Genomic DNA, 20,403 nt, shown 5'->3' with positions numbered 1-20,403 from the left:
TTTCTGGCATATAAATTACTTTTAAGTGTTGATCAGATTATTTACAATATAGCATTCTTCTACAATGCTGTGAAAGAACAGAGCTATGGGATGTTTCAAGAAGCAAACTCATTCACCTTAAAAGACATAAAGGTAATTGACAGACAAATAGACAGGCAGACAGTCAAAGACAGAATAGTTAGGGTCTAATCAGGAGCAACTAAAGTCACAATGGAAGTAAATAGTTTAAACACACAAAACATAAGCTTGTTTTCAGGAACTTTTAACACTTCTCTTTTTTCGTTTCTGCATTTCAAGCATTTCTCATTTCTAAAATGATTAATTTTGCAGAAATACATTATTTTTTTTAATATATTGAAACTTCTAATAAAAGTGAAAACACTCTCATGTTATGCAATTCTGTGTTGTAACACAGTCTTGAAAAAACATGTTGCCACTATGGGGTCTGCTCACTAGAATGTGAGTTGTTTTTTTTTTTTTTTAATAATGATATTTATTAAGCATTTTATATATAACACCAACACATACATAGACACCAATCCTCAGGGATTAATTCCTTCTATATACAACCATATAATATAATAATAATATATCCCTCATTCACAAACATTTGACATTAACAATATATTACAGTACTTTGTTGCAAATACAATACAATGCACCCAAAAATAATAAGAAAACCAAATTGCCAAGAAGAAATGAGAGATTTCATGATTCCTAATTTATCCAGAGTATGAACAATATTTAAAATTCTTTCAGAACCTCATAAAGAATAAGATTGACAGATAGTCTGTTCACCAACATTTGTTCCACACACTTGCTTTTTTACTTAAATTATATTTACTTAGCACTAGTTCCATTTTAATCTGAAAAGTAAGTTGAGCTTTGACCTTCTCCCAAGGAATGTAATTACCATTTTTCCAATTTCTCGCAACAACAATTTTAGCTGCCAAAAATAAATTAGGCAAATTTAGATGAAGCAAAACAACTTCTGGGGAAAGCCTTAACTCAAGGTTTAGATTTTTTAAAATAAAAGTTTGGATTGCATCCCTCAGATTGTTCAGTTTATTGCACTCCCACCATATGTGTTTGTATGTTCCAGTGGTTAGTGCATATCTCCAACATAAATGGTCTATTGTGGGGTACATTTTATTCAGTTTTTCTGGAACCAGGTACCATCTGTATAACACTTAAAAATGGGATTCCAGTAAATTCAATGAGTGTGTGATTTTTGAAACTTCTACTACAGAGGAGACCCAATATTTAATATCTATATCAATATTCAGTTCTCTCTTCCAAACATCTAGAGCCGTCGATATTTTTTCTTTGTTACAGAGTCTGCTTAAAGATAAGGCTTTTGTAAATTAAATAATGTATTCATATATTTGTACAAACTGGACTCTGATTCCATTAAATTTTAATTCTTTAGAAATTAAACAATTCTTTTGATGGTAAATTATATTCCTGCGTTAATTGAACAAAGGGTTTAATTACTTCCTTTGTTACTAGCTGAGATATATTAATAATTCCAATGTATCCACTTGTTCAAGTTGATGTCACAAACCTGCTGTTCAATAAATTTCAGCTCTAAATAGTTTGGAGCTTTGTTATTGATATTTAACGCTTTTTTTTTATTTTTTTTCCAACTGTTTAACAAGTGTGTTAGAATTATGTTGGGATATGCTTTATTATCTGTTTATATAGTGTTCCAGATTAAAGATTCCAAACTAGGAACCTCTCCAGCTTTAGTTTCGATCATATACCATCCTTCATTTCTATTCTCAGATATTTGCATCCTATATATATCTAAAATTATTGCTGCTTTGTAATTATTTTGTATAAGGAGATAAACCAGTCTTCCCCTACTCAGTTTTTGTGCCAACGTTTTCTGGCTTAATCTTTTTTTTTGCCTTTCCATATGTATTGCATAAAGCTTCTCTGAATCAGTTCCAGCCAATAATTAGAAATATGTAATGGTAGCATTTAAAGACATGTAGTTCCACTTTGGGATGACATACGCGTTGATTACATTTATCCTTCTCTAAAAGGTTATCTCTAGGTTTCTGCGATCTTTTAGCCATCTATTAATATTTTGTAATAAGTCTAAAAAATGTGTCTCCATGAGTTTATTTACATCTCTAGTTAACTTAACACCCAAATTATCCATTTTATCTTCTACCCATAAAAAGTCATATTTATCTTTAATTTTCTTTTGTGTTGCTCTATCTCAATTGATATCTAAAATCATAGACTTGTTGGTATTTAGTTTATAATTAGATATCTGACTATATCGTGCTATTTCTAACATAAGGGTATCTAATGAGACACTAGGTTTAGTTAGCTTGATTAAAATGTCGTCTGCATACAGACTGATCTTCTGATCCCTATCAAGTACTTTATAACCATTAATTTCTTTATTATTTCTTATGGTCTCAGCCAGTGGTTCGATGGAAAGCAGGTACAGTATTGGTGAGAGCGGACAACCCTGACGTGTCCCAGAATGTGAGTTTTGATGTTCAGAGTAGAAATGTCTTCATCAAGTTTGATTCTCAAATATCAGTGCAAAGCTGCTGATCAAATATGTGCAAATAATGTTAAAACAGAGTACCTTTTTAATGACTGCGAATGAGACTACACTGAAGGAAGTAACCCAAACTACATACGATTTGATTTATGGCAATGCTTTAGAGAACTGTACAGAAAACTACACGAATATTAGCGCAAATAGACTGTCCACATATTCTGTTTAGAAAGATTATGGCATAAAGATATACCATCAGGGCCGCCATTAGAAATTTTGGGGTCCCTAACACAGCTCATGTCTTGGCCCCCTGGGGGCCCGCCTCCAAGCCTGCCCCCAAGGCCCACCTCCAAATCCCGCATACAGGACCCACCTCCAAATCCACCCAAAAGGAAGCAGTGTTTTTAGAGTGGATACAGGGTGTGTGTTTTGTGGATGCAGTGTGTATTTGTGTATTGGCTGCAGTGTGTGTTAATGCATGTGTAGTGGATGCAATGTGTGTATATTGTGTGTGTGCATGTGTGTGCGTATATATATATATATATATATATATATATACACACGCACACAATTTGTGTTTGAATGTAAGCATATTTTTGTATGGAGTATGTGTGTGAATGTTGGTGTTTAAATGCAGGTGTGCATTTGTGTGTAGTGTAAACACTTCCACTCACACGGATACTCAGATACATACACACATATATACCCACACAGACACACGCATACATAGACACTCAAACATTAATACAGAATACACACACAGACACACGCACTGATACAAAAGGACACAGATACACACACACACACACACAAAGATACACACATACTGACACACACACATGCATACCGAAACAGACATATACACATATACAGACACACAGGCGTACATACATACACATACATACACATACATACATACATACTGACATACATACATACAGAAACACAGACACATACATACTGACATACATACATACAGACACACATACATACTGACACACACAGCTCCCTTCTGTTTCTTACCTTTTCATTGCAGGAGGGTGGTTGGGGCTGATGGGAGTTGGTGTGGCTCTCCCTCCCGCGCAGAGTGAGCTGGGAGGAAGTGACTATTGCTTGGAGGAAGTGGCTTCCTCCAAACAATAGTTGCGGCTGACATTTTTAAAGGGGCCCGGTCAGCACTGCGGCCGTATAATTGCATGACAAAGATATAGGTCCCATCGGGTGGTTCTAAATGCTTGGGCCATCTGATGGGCCCCATCAGCGTGCGGGCTCCAGTGCAGCTGCACATGGGGACCGGTCCACCGGGTCCGTGACAACCATCATGGTTGTCACCCCCTGATGGCGGCCCTGTATACCGTTATTCACTGAGCCAGAAGTCTGTGGTCTGAAGCTGGTCTTAACCTGTCACTATAAGAACCAATGCTTACGAGGAGATTGATCCCTCCACTTTACGATCATTCCTTGTGAGTTGTCATACATAAGATTTCTAACTCATATTTTATAGTTAAATTGTTTGTACATACAGATGGTCTGAACTATATTTGTATTACCGTATATACTCGAGTATAAGCCGAGTTTTTCAGCACATTTTTTGTGCTGAAAAACCCCAACTCGGCTTATACTCGAGTCAATAGTCTGTATTATGGCAATTTGCATTGCCATAATACAAACTGGGGGAGAGGGGGCTGGCAGAGCTGTAACTTACCTGTCCTGCAGCTCCTGTCAGCTCCCTCCTCCTCCGTGCCGTCCGTTCAGCACCTCGGTCAGCTCCCAGTGTAAGTCTCTCGCGAGACTTACAGTGTGAGCTGACAGAAGAGCTGACCGGACGGCGCGGAGGAGGAGAGAGCTGACAGGAGCTGCAGGACAGGTAAGTTACAGCTCTGACAGCCCCCCTCTCCCCCCCACTGAACTGCCAATCCCACTGGACCACCAGGGAAGGAGCCCCCCTCCCTGGCACGCTAGCAAGCAGGGAGGGGGGACGAAAAAAAATAATGAATAATAATAAAATAAAAAAAATAATTAAATTAAATAAAAATTAATAATACAAAATAATAATTAAAAAAAATATTAAAATAATTTAAAAAAAATTATGAAATTGCCCACCCCCCACCAAGGCTCTGCAACACACATACACACACACACACACTGCACTCATACATACACACTGCACTCATACACACACACTGCATTCATACACACACACTGCATTCATACACACTGCACCCATACACACACACTGCACTCATACACACACACTGCATTCATACACACACACTGCACTCATACACACACACTGCACTCATACACACACACTGCATTCATACACACACACTGCATTCATACACACACTGCACTCATACACACACACTGCACTCATACACACACACTGCATTCATACACACACACTGCACTCATACACACACTGCACTCATACACACACACTGCACTCATACACACACACACACACACACTGCACTCATACACACACGCTGCACTCATACGCACACACTGCATTCATACACACACTGTAAATAAATATTCAATTAATATATTTTTTTTAGGATCTAATTTTATTTAGAAATTTACCAGTAGCTGCTGCATTTCCCACCCTAGTCTTATACTCGAGTCAATAAGTTTTCCCAGATTTTTGTGGTAAAATTAGGGGCCTCGGCTTATATTCGGGTCGGCTTATACTCGAGTATTTATCTTTTAAGATTATATCCTAAATTGATCTGTGGAATATTGGATTTTATGTATCATACATTTTTTATTGTTTTGTACACAATTTCTTGTGTTTTCTCAAAGTTAGAGTGTAAGAGTTTTTACTAGGAAGCACAGTGCTATGGTCATTTATCAAAAAATGCACTTACTAACTTCACTACTTCTTGATGCATCAGCAGGGCTGCCATCAGGGGATCAATTTCTTATCAATTTCTCTTTAAACATGAGACAAAGCCATTGTGCATTTTTCCTATATTTGGCGAAGTGTGGAGCTTAAGCAGGGCCGTCCCGTCCATAGGTCCCTGTGGGGCCATGGCTCCAGGCGCCACTGTGACAGGGGCGGCATTTTGCCAACACTGTACACTAAGAAATCAACTGTAAGGGCCCGGCCACCTATCTGCATATACATATAGCGAATATCAATATATATATATATATATATATATATATATATATATATATATATATGCAGGTCCGGGCCCATGCTGGCTTACACAATGCAAAGGGAGTGTAATCTTTCACCTAGAGCAGCATCAGCTCCTCTCGCAAGCCTGGAGAGCGCTGCCATAGGCTGCCATGGCAATGCTCCCAGCATGCATTACGTGCCACATGGAATGTTGCCATGGCAACTCTCGAGTGGAGAACAAATGCTGCTTGAGTTGCAAGATTACATTCTTGTGCCCCTTCTTCATAGGGCACTCATGTGGTGCCAATGGGTCACAAGTAAGTCCAGTTTTGGTATCATGAGTTACTTATTTATATCTTTGGGCATAAAAATACAAGGCCTCAAATCTATTAAGTTCCATCAGTCTCTCTAGGACTGATTTCCGTTAGGTCCCTCATGCACGTATCTGCACAGAATATAATAAATAATTTATGAATAGTGCCAGCAAGTCTCTGGCACTCAGGGCAAGTTGCAACTCCTTTTGTGCTAAATTATAACAGAATAGCACAATAGCCTAGAACCTGTAAAATAAAGAAATGTTATGCCCAAATAATGATTACCTAGAATGACCACATTTTAACATAATTTGAATATGGAGTAATTTTATTCCTGCATTGTATATCTGCTTGTTTTTCTTTTTCTTGACATCTAATTGGTATGTTATAAATGCTGATAAAATGTAAAGTGTTGATGGCGTAATGTAGACACGTATTAATGTGTTAAACTTTTAACTTTTTGCCCTCTTTTTACAGGCCTACATGAATGTCGGTTTTGGCACACCACAACCGACTTGTGCACCACTAACATAACTCTGCTTATTGTCCCTGACCACAAATACATATATATATACACTGACTGTCCTCTTTTAATGACTGAATGGCAGTGTTGCTAGAATGTCAGATCCCTTCCTACCAACATACCTAACAGCTGGAGGGTGAGAGGTTACAGCAGTGTATGGATTAATCTAATTTACTCAGTGTGCCAAGCAAAACATTTAAAGTAAAAAAACAAAACAAATACTAGTGAGATCTTTAAGAACTATATAACTCAGCCCCTAGCTTACTGTCCTGCAAACAATATTTTTAATTACTTACATTTATTGATATTCCGAATTTAGCAAATATTTTCTGTATGCTGCAGTCCCCTCTGTGTGCGATTTAAAATGGAATTTGATGTGATAATCCACTGAATTTTAAAGGGAATTTAGACATGGCACATACACTGTTTAAGCAACATACACTTTCACTGCTAGGCATGCACATTCTCACCTCCAAACAAACACTGACATACACTCACTGGCACGCGCATTTAGACTGATTTGAAACACACTCATTGACAGACACACAGACTCACTGATACTGACACACTCACATATAAACACATTCTCTTACACACAGTCAAAAATTTATTTTATTTGTTATGCTGTTTTTTTTTGGGCAGTTTTTCTAGGCCCATCCAGCTGCTGAAAGTCCTCTCCCTGGGATCCAGTGACTGCTCTAATCTTTATGCCCTTCCTCGAGCGCCATTTAGTGTTGCAAAGGCCGGAGTGACATCACATCCTGTCATCACAGCACATTGCACGAGGGGACAATGAGAGAGAGCAGGAACATGAGCGATTCCTGGCTGCCTGCCTCCATTCTCTCTCTCCTGGACATTGTATACTTCAGCAGAGTAGGCACCTGCAGTCCAGGTAAGCAGGTGCCTACTCTGCCTTAGGGGCCTTAAAGTCGGAATGCAATTCTGACCTTAACAACATTAAATGCATCTCTATGGGGAACATTCAGCATCATCATGCTATCCGTGAGGTTGCCAAACGTCAGCCCTGCAAATATTGCAGCCAGTCTTACAGCTCAATGTAAACACTGCCTTTTTACAGAATCGATCTATCTAATTGCTTTTGAGAAGTAGAAGGTTAACTGCTTTTAAATTTAATGCTGTATATGTGTTGTGATTTTAAAAATATCTGTGTCAGGATAATGTTCATAATTTTTCTGTATTTATATCTTGTACTTAGTAAGCATAATGCAACACTTGCAACACCTTAAACTGCAACTATTCAGCCAAGTTTTTCCAATTAAGGGAAGTATCGGTTTGAGAACACTTGTTTTAATGTTTGTTTGGACAGTTAAAGAAGAAAAGTGAAGTGAAATTTTAAAATGAGCTGAGGGCTGCATTTCTAGAATTCTAAAATTATCTGCCAATTATCTGTTTTCTTTCTAAAACAAGTTAACATACCAATATGCTAATACATGAAAATATAAACTACTTTAAAGCTTATTTTTTTCCACTTTTTTTTTCAGTGGATCGATTGGTGGGAGAAGACAATATAGAGACATTGCTTGAGCCAACAAGTTCTTGCATTTTGTATAAACAAAAAACAAAACAAAATACACTGATTATCATAGTCACCATGTGCAATCAACTTGAATGCTTCAGGAGAAACAATAATATCTTTGGTCCCCTTTCAAGCACACTGGACACTCTGAAGGATAGCTAGATAAATTACCTCAGTATGAATGCATCCGTTACGTTGTCTCAGCAAAAGATGGTTGCCTGTCTGGTTCAATATCCCCTCTCTGTGTGAGGTAGGTGTTTCCCTTCAGGCTTTTCCCATCCATTGTGTTCAGCACTTTTATCTAGGTTTATCAAATTATCTCTAGGAATTCCTACTGGGTGTGCTGTGATAACTATTGTCTTTTTCATTGGGACAACAAACTTAATTGTAAACAATGTGTGTGTATAACAAACTTGATGTTTGTACAGGCAGTTGCTCTTTTCTACATTTTAATTACCTAAGTTGCAACATGATATGAATTTGTGCAAATGCTATTTTAAGTAAGTGTAATATAATGATGTTTCTATCTAAGATTATACATCATGACATAATTAGTTTCCTGGATTCTAAAGGAAACTTTGCATGAGGCCATCGAACGTCTTGAAAATCCCCATAGGAAAGCATTGATCCAATGCTTTCCAATGGGGAAGCTCTAATGCGTGTGGGGTGCTCACCCTGCATGCACCTTAGGTTACCCTGTTGGTGTGACGTTGCTGGAGAAGGAGACCGATCCAGCACTCAGGGATCTTGGTGCTGGAAAGAGGTAAGTGTAAAAAGGGTCCTACAGAAATAGGCAGCGGGACACTATAGCATTATGAATATACTTTTGTATTCATAATGCTTTAATGTTCCTTTAAGGACAAGTCAGTGTAATTACATCACACACCTAATCTCCATTTATCCTTCCTGGTAAAATATTTTATAAATAAATACATTTGCTTACCCCAATCCCATCTCTTCTTAGACGCTACTTTCCCTTAACAAATCCTCATTTCCTTATTCTGACCCCATATTTATAGTAGACCCTTTCTCCTTAGTCATACTTACTTCATCCCTTTCACTTGCATAATCCCCCTTTATCCTATATCTAACTCTTTTCCTCCTCCAACATCCTCTTTTTCAAGTTCCCCATTTCTTCTCAGGCACAAGCATTAGGCATGTGCATGGGGAAAATTTTTGGTTTGGTTCGGGATTTTCGCTATTCGGGACTTCGGCAATTCAAGACTTCGGAACTTCGGCACTTCAGCACTTCAGAACTTCGGCACTTCGACACTTTGGAAATTCGGCAACTTCGGAACTTCGGCACTTCAGCACTTCGAAACTTCGGAAATTCGGCAACTTCGGCACTTCGACATTTCGGAATTTCGGCACCTCGACATTTCGGGACTTCGGCACCTCGGGACTTCTCTTGCAGCCGCTTGGTAGATAACTCCCTAATTCCCACGGTATTAGGGAGTTATCTACCAAAAGGCTGAAAGACCTAAATTGGTCTTTCAGACAAATTTACTAATACTAAGTAAAAATTTCTTAGTATTAGTAAAATTTTGCCCCTACTAGCTATACCGCGAGTAGGGGCATGTCTAGTAAACAGTGAGCAGCCTGTGGACGCTCACTGTTTAAAAAAAAAAAAATAGCACCCCCCCGGCTCCCACCCCTGAGTGGTGGGTGGGGGCCCTAACGTAAAATGATGGGGGGGATGTATTGTCCTCCCCCCTGGCCCCCACCCCTCAGCGACGGGTGGGGGCCCTAAATCAGAATAAGGGGGGCCTAATATCCTCCCCCTGGCCGCCACCCCTGAGCGGTGGGTGGGGGCCCTAAATACTAATAAGGGGGGGGACCTAATGTCCTCCCCCCTGGCCCCCACCCCTGAGCGGTGGGTGGGGTCCCTACAGTAAAATAAGGGGGGGGACCTAATGTCCTCCCCCCTGGCCTCCACCCCTGAGCGGCGGGTGGGGGTCCTAAATAGAAATAAGAGGGGGGGGATCTTTGGGATGTTTTTACAGACATAGTGTATCATTGTTACACACATAGTAACAACTTTTTCTCCCGTTCCCCCAGGGGCATCACCTGTCCAGATAATCATAGTCTCCCTCCTGTTTCAATTGAGATAAATACCTTTTTTTATGGGATAACTTATCCCATAATTTGTTTTTTTCTTTACTTTAGATTTGATTCACCAAGTTATATGTTGTAAATGTGGAATTTTCTTCACCATACAAGTATAGCAATAAAGATCAATGTCTATTGTGTACTGGGATATTTAGGTGGGTTCCCTCTGTATCTTGTGGAGAGAATAATTGTGGATGTTCACATATACACATGGTAATATTTTAAATCGTATATAAATAATAATAAAGACTTTTTTAATGTTAGGGATTCCTTTCAAGTACTCTCCCTCCCACTGTGGAGGACTTTTTTGTATGATAATTTGTGCTATGAAACATGTTAGCTGCTTCTTATTCGTTATTACCACTGCAGATAGATCATATTGACAGCTGCAGGGACAATAAAGAGTCTACCAGTATCCTGCTGCTCTTAACCGTGTTAACACTGTGCACTGTGAGCTTGCTCTGCAGTGCACAGCTTCACAAGTTTTTAACTAGTGACACCATGAGTGTCTCAGGTGTCAGCTACAGAGTGACTGAGCACTTTAAAAAAAGATGGTGGGCACTGGACTGCCTAGCCTACACTATACAATGCATAATAGGTCATATGGCTAACTTAAGTACTTGTCAGGATCGGGACAGGGATCCAACACGCAGAGTACAAACAGGACAGGATACGTATACCGGACCTTAGAATGGCCGGACTAACGTACAGAGAATATAGAGAATGGTCAGAGACAAGCCGAGGTCGAGGGAACGAGAGGACAGGTAAGCGAGGAACAAGCCGGGTCAAGGATAACAGAGGTAAACAGAGTAAGTCAAACAAGCCGGGTCGGAACCAAAGGGATAACAGAAAATACCAGAGCACTGTGTGACTAGGCAAGCTAGAACCACGACAGGGCAATGAGCAAATGAGAGAAGCACTGTTAAATACCCTGGCTCAGAGGGGTAGACACGCCTCCGACGAGTCCTGATTAGTCTCCAAACAATTGAGTGACAGGTCGTTCCAGGTTGGCGTCATGACGTCGACTTCCGGACGTCATGCTACAAAAGGAAGTGACTCCCTCGCGGCCGGCGTTTATGTGACCGGGTGGACCGCGAGGAACATGGGAAACAGACCGTCCGGATGGATAGACGTCTAAGTCTCTACCTCTCCCAGAGGTAGAGACCTCAGGTACCCTGACAGTACCCCCCCTCTCAGATACGCCCACCGGGCGGAATGAACCGGGACGAGATGGGAAGCGGAAGTGAAACGCCCTGCGGAGACGAGGAGCATGAACAGCCTCTTGAGGCACCCAACTCCTCTCCTCAGGACCATATCCCTTCCAATCGACCAGATATTGTACTCTCCCCCGGGAGATTCGAGAATCGATGATAGCGTTAACCTCATACTCCTCCTGACCCTCCACCTGAACAGGGCGAGGGGAGGAGACCGTGGAAGAAAATCTGTTACAGACTAGTGGTTTCAGCAATGAAACATGAAATGAGTTAGGGATGCGTAAGGCAGATGGAAGAGCTAGACGATACGCAACTGGGTTAATTCGAGTCAGCACCCTGTAAGGTCCAATATAACGAGGAGCGAACTTCATGGAAGGCACTTTTAAACGAATGTTTCTTGTACTCAACCATACTCTATCACCTGGAACAAACACCGGAGCCGCCCTTCTACATTTATCAGCGTGTTTCTTAACCAGCATAGAATTGTGCAGAAGAATTTGTCGAGTCTGATCCCACAACTTCCTCAAATTGGCAACATGAACATCAACCGACGGTAACCCTTGGGAAGGAGAAGCCGAGGGAAGAATAGATGGATGAAAGCCATAATTCATGAAGAAGGGGCTTGAATGAGTAGAATCACAAACGAGATTGTTGTGTGCAAACTCCGCCCAAGGAATCAAACCAACCCAATCGTCCTGGTGTTCAGAAACAAAACAACGTAAATATTGTTCAATCTTTTGGTTGGTGCGTTCAGCAGCTCCGTTAGACTGAGGATGATAGGCAGAAGAGAAATTCAATTTGATACCCAGTTGAGAGCAGAAGGACCTCCAAAAACGGGAAACAAATTGGGAACCTCTGTCAGACACAATTTGGGAGGGTATCCCATGTAAACGAAAAATCTCCCTTGCGAATATCTCTGCCAATTCGGGGGAAGACGGGAGTTTAGGCAGAGGAACGAAGTGAGCCATCTTGGTGAATCTGTCAACCACGGTGAGGATAACAGTCTGTTTTTTAGAGATAGGTAAATCGACAATGAAGTCCATAGCTAAACAGGACCATGGTTTCTCTGGAACCTCTAAGGGATGCAGAAATCCACATGGGAGTGTATGAGGTTGCTTAGTCTTAGTACAGACCTCACACGTACCGATGAAATCCTTAACATCCTTACGTAAAGCAGGCCACCAGAAATCTTTGGAGATTAAAGCATACGTCTTGCGAATGCCAGGATGCCCAGCTACCTTGCTGTTGTGGAAACACCTTAACACCTCCAGTTGGAGAGCAGGGGGAACGAAGTGTCTATCCCCAGGAGTCTGTTTAGGAGCTAGATGTTGTAACTTCATGATCTCAGCAAGCAACGGAGAATGAATCCTGAGATTCGTGTTAGCGATGATATTACATTTAGGAACTATCGAGGAAAGAACTGGCTCAGCTATAGTGGACGGTTCATATTGGCGAGATAAAGCATCGGCTTTAGAGTTCTTAGAACCAGGTCTATAAGTAAGCACATAATTGAAGTGAGTCAGGAATAAGGACCAACGAGCTTGCCTGGCGGATAGGCGCTTAGCCTCCCCAATATAGGACAAGTTCTTGTGGTCCGTTAGAATCGTAACAGGATGTAAGGTCCCTTCTAATAAATGTCTCCACTCCTTTAGGGCCATAATGACCGCTAACAGTTCCCTGTCACCGATGTCATATCTGCTTTCAGGACCAAATAGTTTCTTAGAGAAAAAACCACAAGGATGTAACGGTTTGTCCACCCCTAACCTTTGTGACAGAACAGCACCTACTCCCGTCTCAGAGGCATCGACCTCGAGTAGGAACGGCAGAGTCGTATCAGGATGGACTAAAATTGGGGCAGAAGCAAAAAGTTCCTTGAGAGTCTTGAAAGCAACAAGGGCCTCAGTAGACCAGGTCTTAGTATCAGCCCCTTGTTTGGTCATATTGGTAATAGGCGCACTAATAGAAGAGTATCCCTTAATAAAGCGCCTATAATAATTAGAGAAACCAATAAACCTCTGAATCGCCTTGAGTCCCTTAGGCAATGGCCAATCTAAAATAGATTGGAGTTTGTCAGGATCCATCTTAAAGCCTTCCCCAGAAATCACGTAACCAAGAAAGTTTATCTGAGACTGGTCAAAACTGCATTTCTCCAATTTACAGTATAAGCCATGTTGCAGAAGTTTGTGCAATACCTTTCTGACTTGTCTGTGGTGGGACTCAATGTCCCTAGAGTGTATAAGTATGTCATCCAGGTATACAATAACACAATCATGTTGAAACTCCCTAAGAACTTCATTAATCAAATCCTGAAATACTGCCGGAGCATTACAAAGACCAAATGGCATAACCGTGTATTCATAGTGACCATAACGGGTATTGAACGCTGTCATCCACTCGTGTCCATGCTGGATTCTCACCAAGTTATACGCCCCTCTGAGATCTAACTTGGTGAAAATTTTAGAGCCCTTTAAACGATCAAACAGCTCGGTAATCAAAGGAATCGGATAGGCATTTCTGATGGTTATCTTATTCAAACCTCGGTAATCAATACAAGGTCTCAGCGTGCCATCCTTCTTTTTAACGAAAAAAAAACCAGCCCCGGCGGGAGAAGAGGATCTCCTAATGAATCCTTTTTCTAGATTCTCACGAATATATTCCTCTAGAACTGAGTTCTCTTGAGTGGATAGAGGATATACATTGCCCCTCGGAGGCATAGTACCAGGTAGAAGCTTAATTTTACAATCAAATGACCTGTGTGGAGGTAAGGTATCAGCCTTCTTCTTGTCGAATACTGCTTGTAAGTCCTGGTAGAGAGACGGTATCTGTCTCTCTGTAGACTGAGTGTAAGTACCTGGTGTGTTTATTACAGCCAATGGAGAAACCCTGCGTAAACACCTCTCCTGGCAGCCCTGGCCCCATGAGAGTATCTCCCCTAACTCCCAATCGATAATAGGGTTATGTCTTTTTAACCAAGGATACCCCAGGACTATGGGGACAGAAGGGGACGAAATGAGCATAAGTGATAACTCCTCCTCGTGTAAGATACCAACAGTTAAGTTAACGGGTATGGTCTCACGGGAGATAACAGGCTCAAGTAAAGGTCTACCATCTATGGCCTCAACGGCCAAGGGTGTATCCCTTAACTGGGATGGGATAGTGTGTTTAGTAGCAAAGGCTTGGTCGATAAAATTCTCAGCAGCTCCGGAATCTATCAAAGCCATAGTCTTTAGTACTCCCTTCTCCCAAGTTAAAGAAACTGGTAGCAGAAGCCTGTGATCTTTATAATTATGAGTAGAGGACAAAATAGAAACACCCAAGGCCTGTCCTCTAGAGAAACTTAGGTGCGAGCGTTTCCCGAGCGATTAGGACAATTCAGGCGTAAGTGACCTCTGACTCCACAATACATGCATAATCCCTCTCTTCTCCTGTACTGTCTCTCTTCTTCTGAGAGGCGAGTATTGCCTATCTGCATAGGTTCAGGAAACAGTGAGGTAGTGGAATCAGGACTTTGAAATGCGGGAGCTAATTTAAAGGAAGGTCTAAGGTTCCTCTCTCGAGTGTTTTGTCTCTCTCTTAAACGCTCATCAATACGAGAAATGAACGAAATTAAATCCTCCAAATTTTCAGGGAGTTCTCTAGTAGCAACCTCATCAAGGATTACGTCTGATAGCCCGTTCAAAAATACATCTATATAAGCCTGCTCATTCCACTTAACTTCTGACGCCAGAGACCTGAACTCTAGTGCATAATCCACAAGTGTTCGGTTCTCCTGTCTCAGGCGCAACAGTAATCTGGCTGCATTGACCTTTCTACCAGGGGGGTCAAAAGTTCTTCTAAAGGCAGCTACAAAGGCATTATAATTATATACTAACGGGTTATCGTTCTCCCATAGTGGGTTGGCCCATCTCAGAGCTTTCTCAATGAGTAAGGTGATAATAAATCCAACCTTTGCCCTATCTGTAGGATAGGAACGGGGTTGCAATTCAAAGTGGATACTAATCTGGTTTAAAAAACCACGACACTTCTCAGGTGAACCACCATAACGTACTGGTGGGGTAATGCGGGAGGAGGCACCTACCGTGGCTACCTCTAGGCCAGAACTTACAGGGGAGATAGAAGTAGTACGTGTCTCCTCTGGTGGATTATTGGCACGAGATAATAACGCCTGTAGCGCTAGGGCCATTTGATCCATTCTGTGTTCCATGGCTTCGAACCTAGGATCAGAGAGACCAAGCTGACGGTTTGTACTTGCAGGATCCATTGGCCCTGTCGTAATGTCAGGATCGGGACAGGGATCCAACACGCAGAGTACAAACAGGACAGGATACGTATACCGGACCTTAGAATGGCCGGACTAACGTACAGAGAATATAGAGAATGGTCAGAGACAAGCCGAGGTCGAGGGAACGAGAGGACAGGTAAGCGAGGAACAAGCCGGGTCAAGGATAACAGAGGTAAACAGAGTAAGTCAAACAAGCCGGGTCGGAACCAAAGGGATAACAGAAAATACCAGAGCACTGTGTGACTAGGCAGGCTAGAACCACGACAGGGCAATGAGCAAATGAGAGAAGCACTGTTAAATACCCTGGCTCAGAGGGGTAGACACGCCTCTGACGAGTCCTGATTAGTCTCCGGACGTCATGCTACAAAAGGAAGTGACTCCCTCGCGGCCGGCGTTTATGTGACCGGGTGGACCGCGAGGAACATGGGAAACAGACCATCCGGATGGATAGACGTCTAAGTCTCTACCTCTCCCAGAGGTAGAGACCTCAGGTACCCTGACAGTACTCTAAGTACTCTAAGCATCTAGTCTACGATACTTAAATACTATAGAGACTATTCTAAAGTTAGATATACACTATGCATTCTGATGTTAGATAGAGGTTAGATAGACTAAGCATTCTAAAGTTAGATATACACTATGCTTTCTGATGTTAGATATAGGCTAGATAGACTAAGCATTCTAAAGTTAGATATACACTATGCATTGTGAGGGTAGAAAAACTAAGCATTCTTAAGTTAGATATACACTAAGCATTGTGAGGTTAGATAAACTAAGCATTCTAAAGTTAGATATACACTATGCATTGTGAGGCTATATAAACTAAGTATTCTAAAGTTAGATATACACTATGCATTCTGAGGTTAGATAAACAAAGCATTCTAAAGTTAGATATACACTATGCATCCTGAGGTTAGATAGACTAAGCATTCTAAAGTTAGATATACACTATGCATTCTGAGGTTAGATAAAAGAAGCATTCTAAAGTTAGATATACACTATGCATTGTGAGGTTAGATAAACTAAGCATTCTAAAGTTACATATACACTATGCATTCTGAGGTTAGATAAACTAAGCATTCTAAAGTTAGATATACACTATGCATTCTGAGGTTAGATAAACTAAGCATTCTAAAGTTAGATATACACTATGCATTCTGAGGTTAGATAGACTAAGCATTCTACAGTTAGATATACACTATGCATTGTGAGGCTAGATAAATGAAGCATTCTAAAGTTAGATATACACTATGCATTCTGAGGCTAGATAAACTAAGCATTCTAAAGTTAGATATACACTATGCATTGTGAGGTTAGATAGACTAAGCATTCTACAGTTAGATATACACTATGCATTCTGAGGCTAGATAAACTAAGCATTCTACAGTTAGATATACACTATGCATTCTGAGGGTAGATAAAAGAAGCATTCTAAAGTTAGATATACACTATGCATTCTGAGGTTAGATAAATGAAGCATTCTAAAGTTAGATTGACACTGCATTTTTAGGCTTGATAGACTTTAGGCATTCTAAGGACAGATAGATGAATCATTCTGAAGTTAGGTATACTCAGCATTATGATGTTAGATAGACTCTATTCATTCTGAGGTTAGCTAGATTCATTATTCTGAGATTAGACTCTATTCATTCTGAGGTTAGCTAGATTCATTATTCTGAGATTAGACATACTTTGTTTATTCTGAGGTTAACTGGATTTATAATTCTGAAGTTAGATATACTACATGCATTGTAAAGTTAGACTCAATACGTTCTGATGTTACACAAAATCTATGCATTCTGAATCTAAAAAAAATAGTAGCAAGGCAGACTGTATTCTCAGGGACAATGCAAAGCCCAACAGGAATCATTACTGCAGGAAACATTACTAATAAATGCACCTTACTGTATCAATTATTAAATGAAATAAAATTCAGTAGCGAAATAAACATATTCGAAAAATTGACATTCAACATAAAGTATATGAAGTTGTTACCTCGGGCAATGGAAGGAACGCTAATAGATCAGCCACTCACTCTCAGTCAATGACACCAAAGCTTGTCTGCTAATAGTTTTAAAATCTGTTGTCCACTCCCTCCATCCTTTTGCAACATAGTCAATTGACTGTCCAATTCTAAAGAAGTTAAAGTAAATAGCCTCCAAGTGCCAAAACAAATAGGAAAGTGTTCCCTAGGTCATGAAACACACTAGTTTAAAAAAATAAGTTGCATAATATTAGGGTTTGTACGGAGGTGCAATTACATCGTAGACTGTATTAACAGTGGGTCCAGCAGTTCTGTGTCTTTAATTATGTACATATTTCTAAGTTCTGCTGCAATAATAATATTGAAACCACTATGAACTAAACTATTATGGATGCAGGAGAACTAGTTTGGGAACCACTGTACTAGATCACTGTACATTCCAGTATTACATGGATGTGCGCAAGAGGTGTGCTCAGCTATACTCTAACGTAGGGCAAAATTGTCCTCCCTGTTTCCTGTGTAAGTCTGATTGGGTTAGCTTGTTATATTCCCAAGTGTCCCTATTTTGAAGAGACAGGCCATATTTCAAGCCCAAATTCCTCTGTCCCTTTTTTATCTTGATGTCCCTCTTTTCTATCCTGTCTATATTGTTGGTGTGTTCGAGTGTATAGCAGAGTTCCACAGCAATAATACTCTCAGTAATATATATTTAAACTACAATATATATGTTTAGAAATCAGTCTGTTCATATACGATATACATTGTTCTTGTTGTAAATTACATTTTGTACATGTTGTAAATTCCTATTAGTAAGGCACCTTAGCTTTCTCATAACAGCCCCTATCTTATTGGAATTGGCCCCTTTAAAATGATATGTTTTGGTATACCCCATGTGGTTTTGCTTTTTTGAGTTTATTTTAAAAAGACACCATATTGTGATCACTATGTCCCAAGTGCTTTGAATGTTGGTCAAAAGATCAACATTGCTTGTTATAACCAGATCCAGACAATAGATGTGCAATTTGTTTGGTACGAATGTACATTCTGGCGAATTTAGTGAAATTTGGACATTCGAATGCTTACGAATGTCCGAAGTGCCGAAGCTCCGAAGTGCCGAAGTTCAGTAGTTCTGACTGCCAGCACAACCACTTACACATCCGTAGGGCTCCCAGTGCCAGGATTGCCACCACAACCACTTACACATCTCTAGGGCTCTCAGTGCTAGGACTGCTACCACAACCACTTACATATCTATAGGGCTCCTAGTGCCCGGACTGCCACCACAACCACTTACACATCAGTAGGGCACCCAGTGCCAGGATTGCCACCACAACCACTTACACATCTATAGGACTCCCAGTACCCGGACTGTTACCACAACCACTCTAGACATGTGCAATTTGTTTCATGCATTCGAACATTTGGATGCTAACGAAGTTCCGAAGTGTCAAAGTCACGAATCGCCAAAATCCCAAATTGCCGAAGTCCCAAATTGCCGAAGTACGGTAGTTTGGAGGTGCCGAACCAAATGCCATTGGTCCAAATTGCCGAAGCAGAGACATTTTTTTACTTACCCAAATTTACAAACCGAACAAAATTTTTTGCCCATGCACATCCCTACCAGACAAGTATCCTTTCTAGTTGGTGCTTGTACCAGTTGTTGTGACACAAAGATGTCATTTAACAGATTAAAATACCGGATTCTCCTTGCTGACCTACTAGTCCCTCTATCCCAGTTTATGTTTGTATATAACATATAATATATTGTGCTGTACACATCTATGCAGCCTTCAAATAAAAGAGATGGTCACAGGCCTACATTGGCCTTAAAGTTGAAATTAATTTTGAATTCTAAACAATTCTCACATTAGTTAATAACCCTGTGAGTATTTGGAAGTCTGCCTAGATTGACACAGACCTTACATTCCTTTTGAAGTTGTTTGTAAAGTCAACATGGACTTTACATGGGATTTACGGTTTATGTTTTCAAGCCATGTATTTCTGGAACATTTCTATTGAAAATCTGTGTGGGTGCTTGTTTGTGACATCTAGGACACAACATCTGTCAGATGTGCTCACCACGAGAATGTAGCAGAGATACTCTGGTTTCTCCGACACACTAAGCTGTGATAAAAGGCTGTATAGTGTAGAGCAGTGATTAGGTGGTTCAAATGTTGCCAAGCTGGTTGGGCACAGTGGTTCTCAAGCTAACAAAGCACTTTAAAGCAGGGCTGCATCCTGCATTCTCTATACCTCCCAAGTGTGCCTGTTTAGGGGGCGGGGGAGTTCCTATTTTGGGCCCAAGACCCTCTGTCCCTCTTTTCTGTCCCAATGTAACTCTTTCCTAAAAGTTCCACATTTGGAGTTTCTGAGTTAATAAAGCGGCACAGCCATAATAGTTATAACAATGTGTCTTTAACCCCTTCCCGACTGCGGACGTATCAGGTACGTCCGAAAAAAACCTTCCTTAAAGACCGCGGACGTACCTGAAACGTCCGCAGCTAATTAGAGCGCTGGAAAGGATCATGATCGCTTCCAGACGCTCTAACGATGCAATCGTGCGTTACCCCCTCTCACTGCCGGCCCACCGGGTGATCGCTCCCCTGGAACGATCACTTCTGGGTTGCCCCATGTGGCGCCCAACAGTGAGAAATTATCCCCTTCCCTCCCTCTCCCATGTACTTACCGATCACCGCCGTTCCCCCGATACAATGCAGAATTACAGCTGGTGGAGTCGGTGTCGCTACACCGGGGCCAACCTGCTCAGAGGGTCCTTCGCGTGGCCCTTTAAC

At 40.9% G+C, this 20,403-nt stretch overlaps 1 protein-coding gene across 2 annotated transcripts in view; it reads right to left on the bottom strand.

Moving 5' to 3' along the window:
- Positions 1–17,687, bottom strand: part of LOC134608456 (zona pellucida sperm-binding protein 3 receptor-like) — a 125,954-nt gene extending 108,267 nt beyond the window's left edge. The window contains exon 1 of one of the 2 annotated variants that reach the window (XM_063451282.1): positions 17,623–17,687. The gene's annotated coding sequence lies outside the window, so the exon portion shown is untranslated. Of the gene's footprint in view, positions 1–116; positions 196–17,622 lie in introns of those variants that run through there. The other variant, XM_063451273.1, reaches the window with a different exon arrangement.
- Between the last annotated feature and the right edge of the window lie 2,716 nt (positions 17,688–20,403).

Source organism: Pelobates fuscus, chromosome 1 (assembly GCF_036172605.1).
Source record: "Pelobates fuscus isolate aPelFus1 chromosome 1, aPelFus1.pri, whole genome shotgun sequence".
NCBI lineage: Eukaryota > Metazoa > Chordata > Amphibia > Anura > Pelobatidae > Pelobates > Pelobates fuscus.
This window is presented reverse-complemented; position numbering and strand designations above follow the sequence as displayed.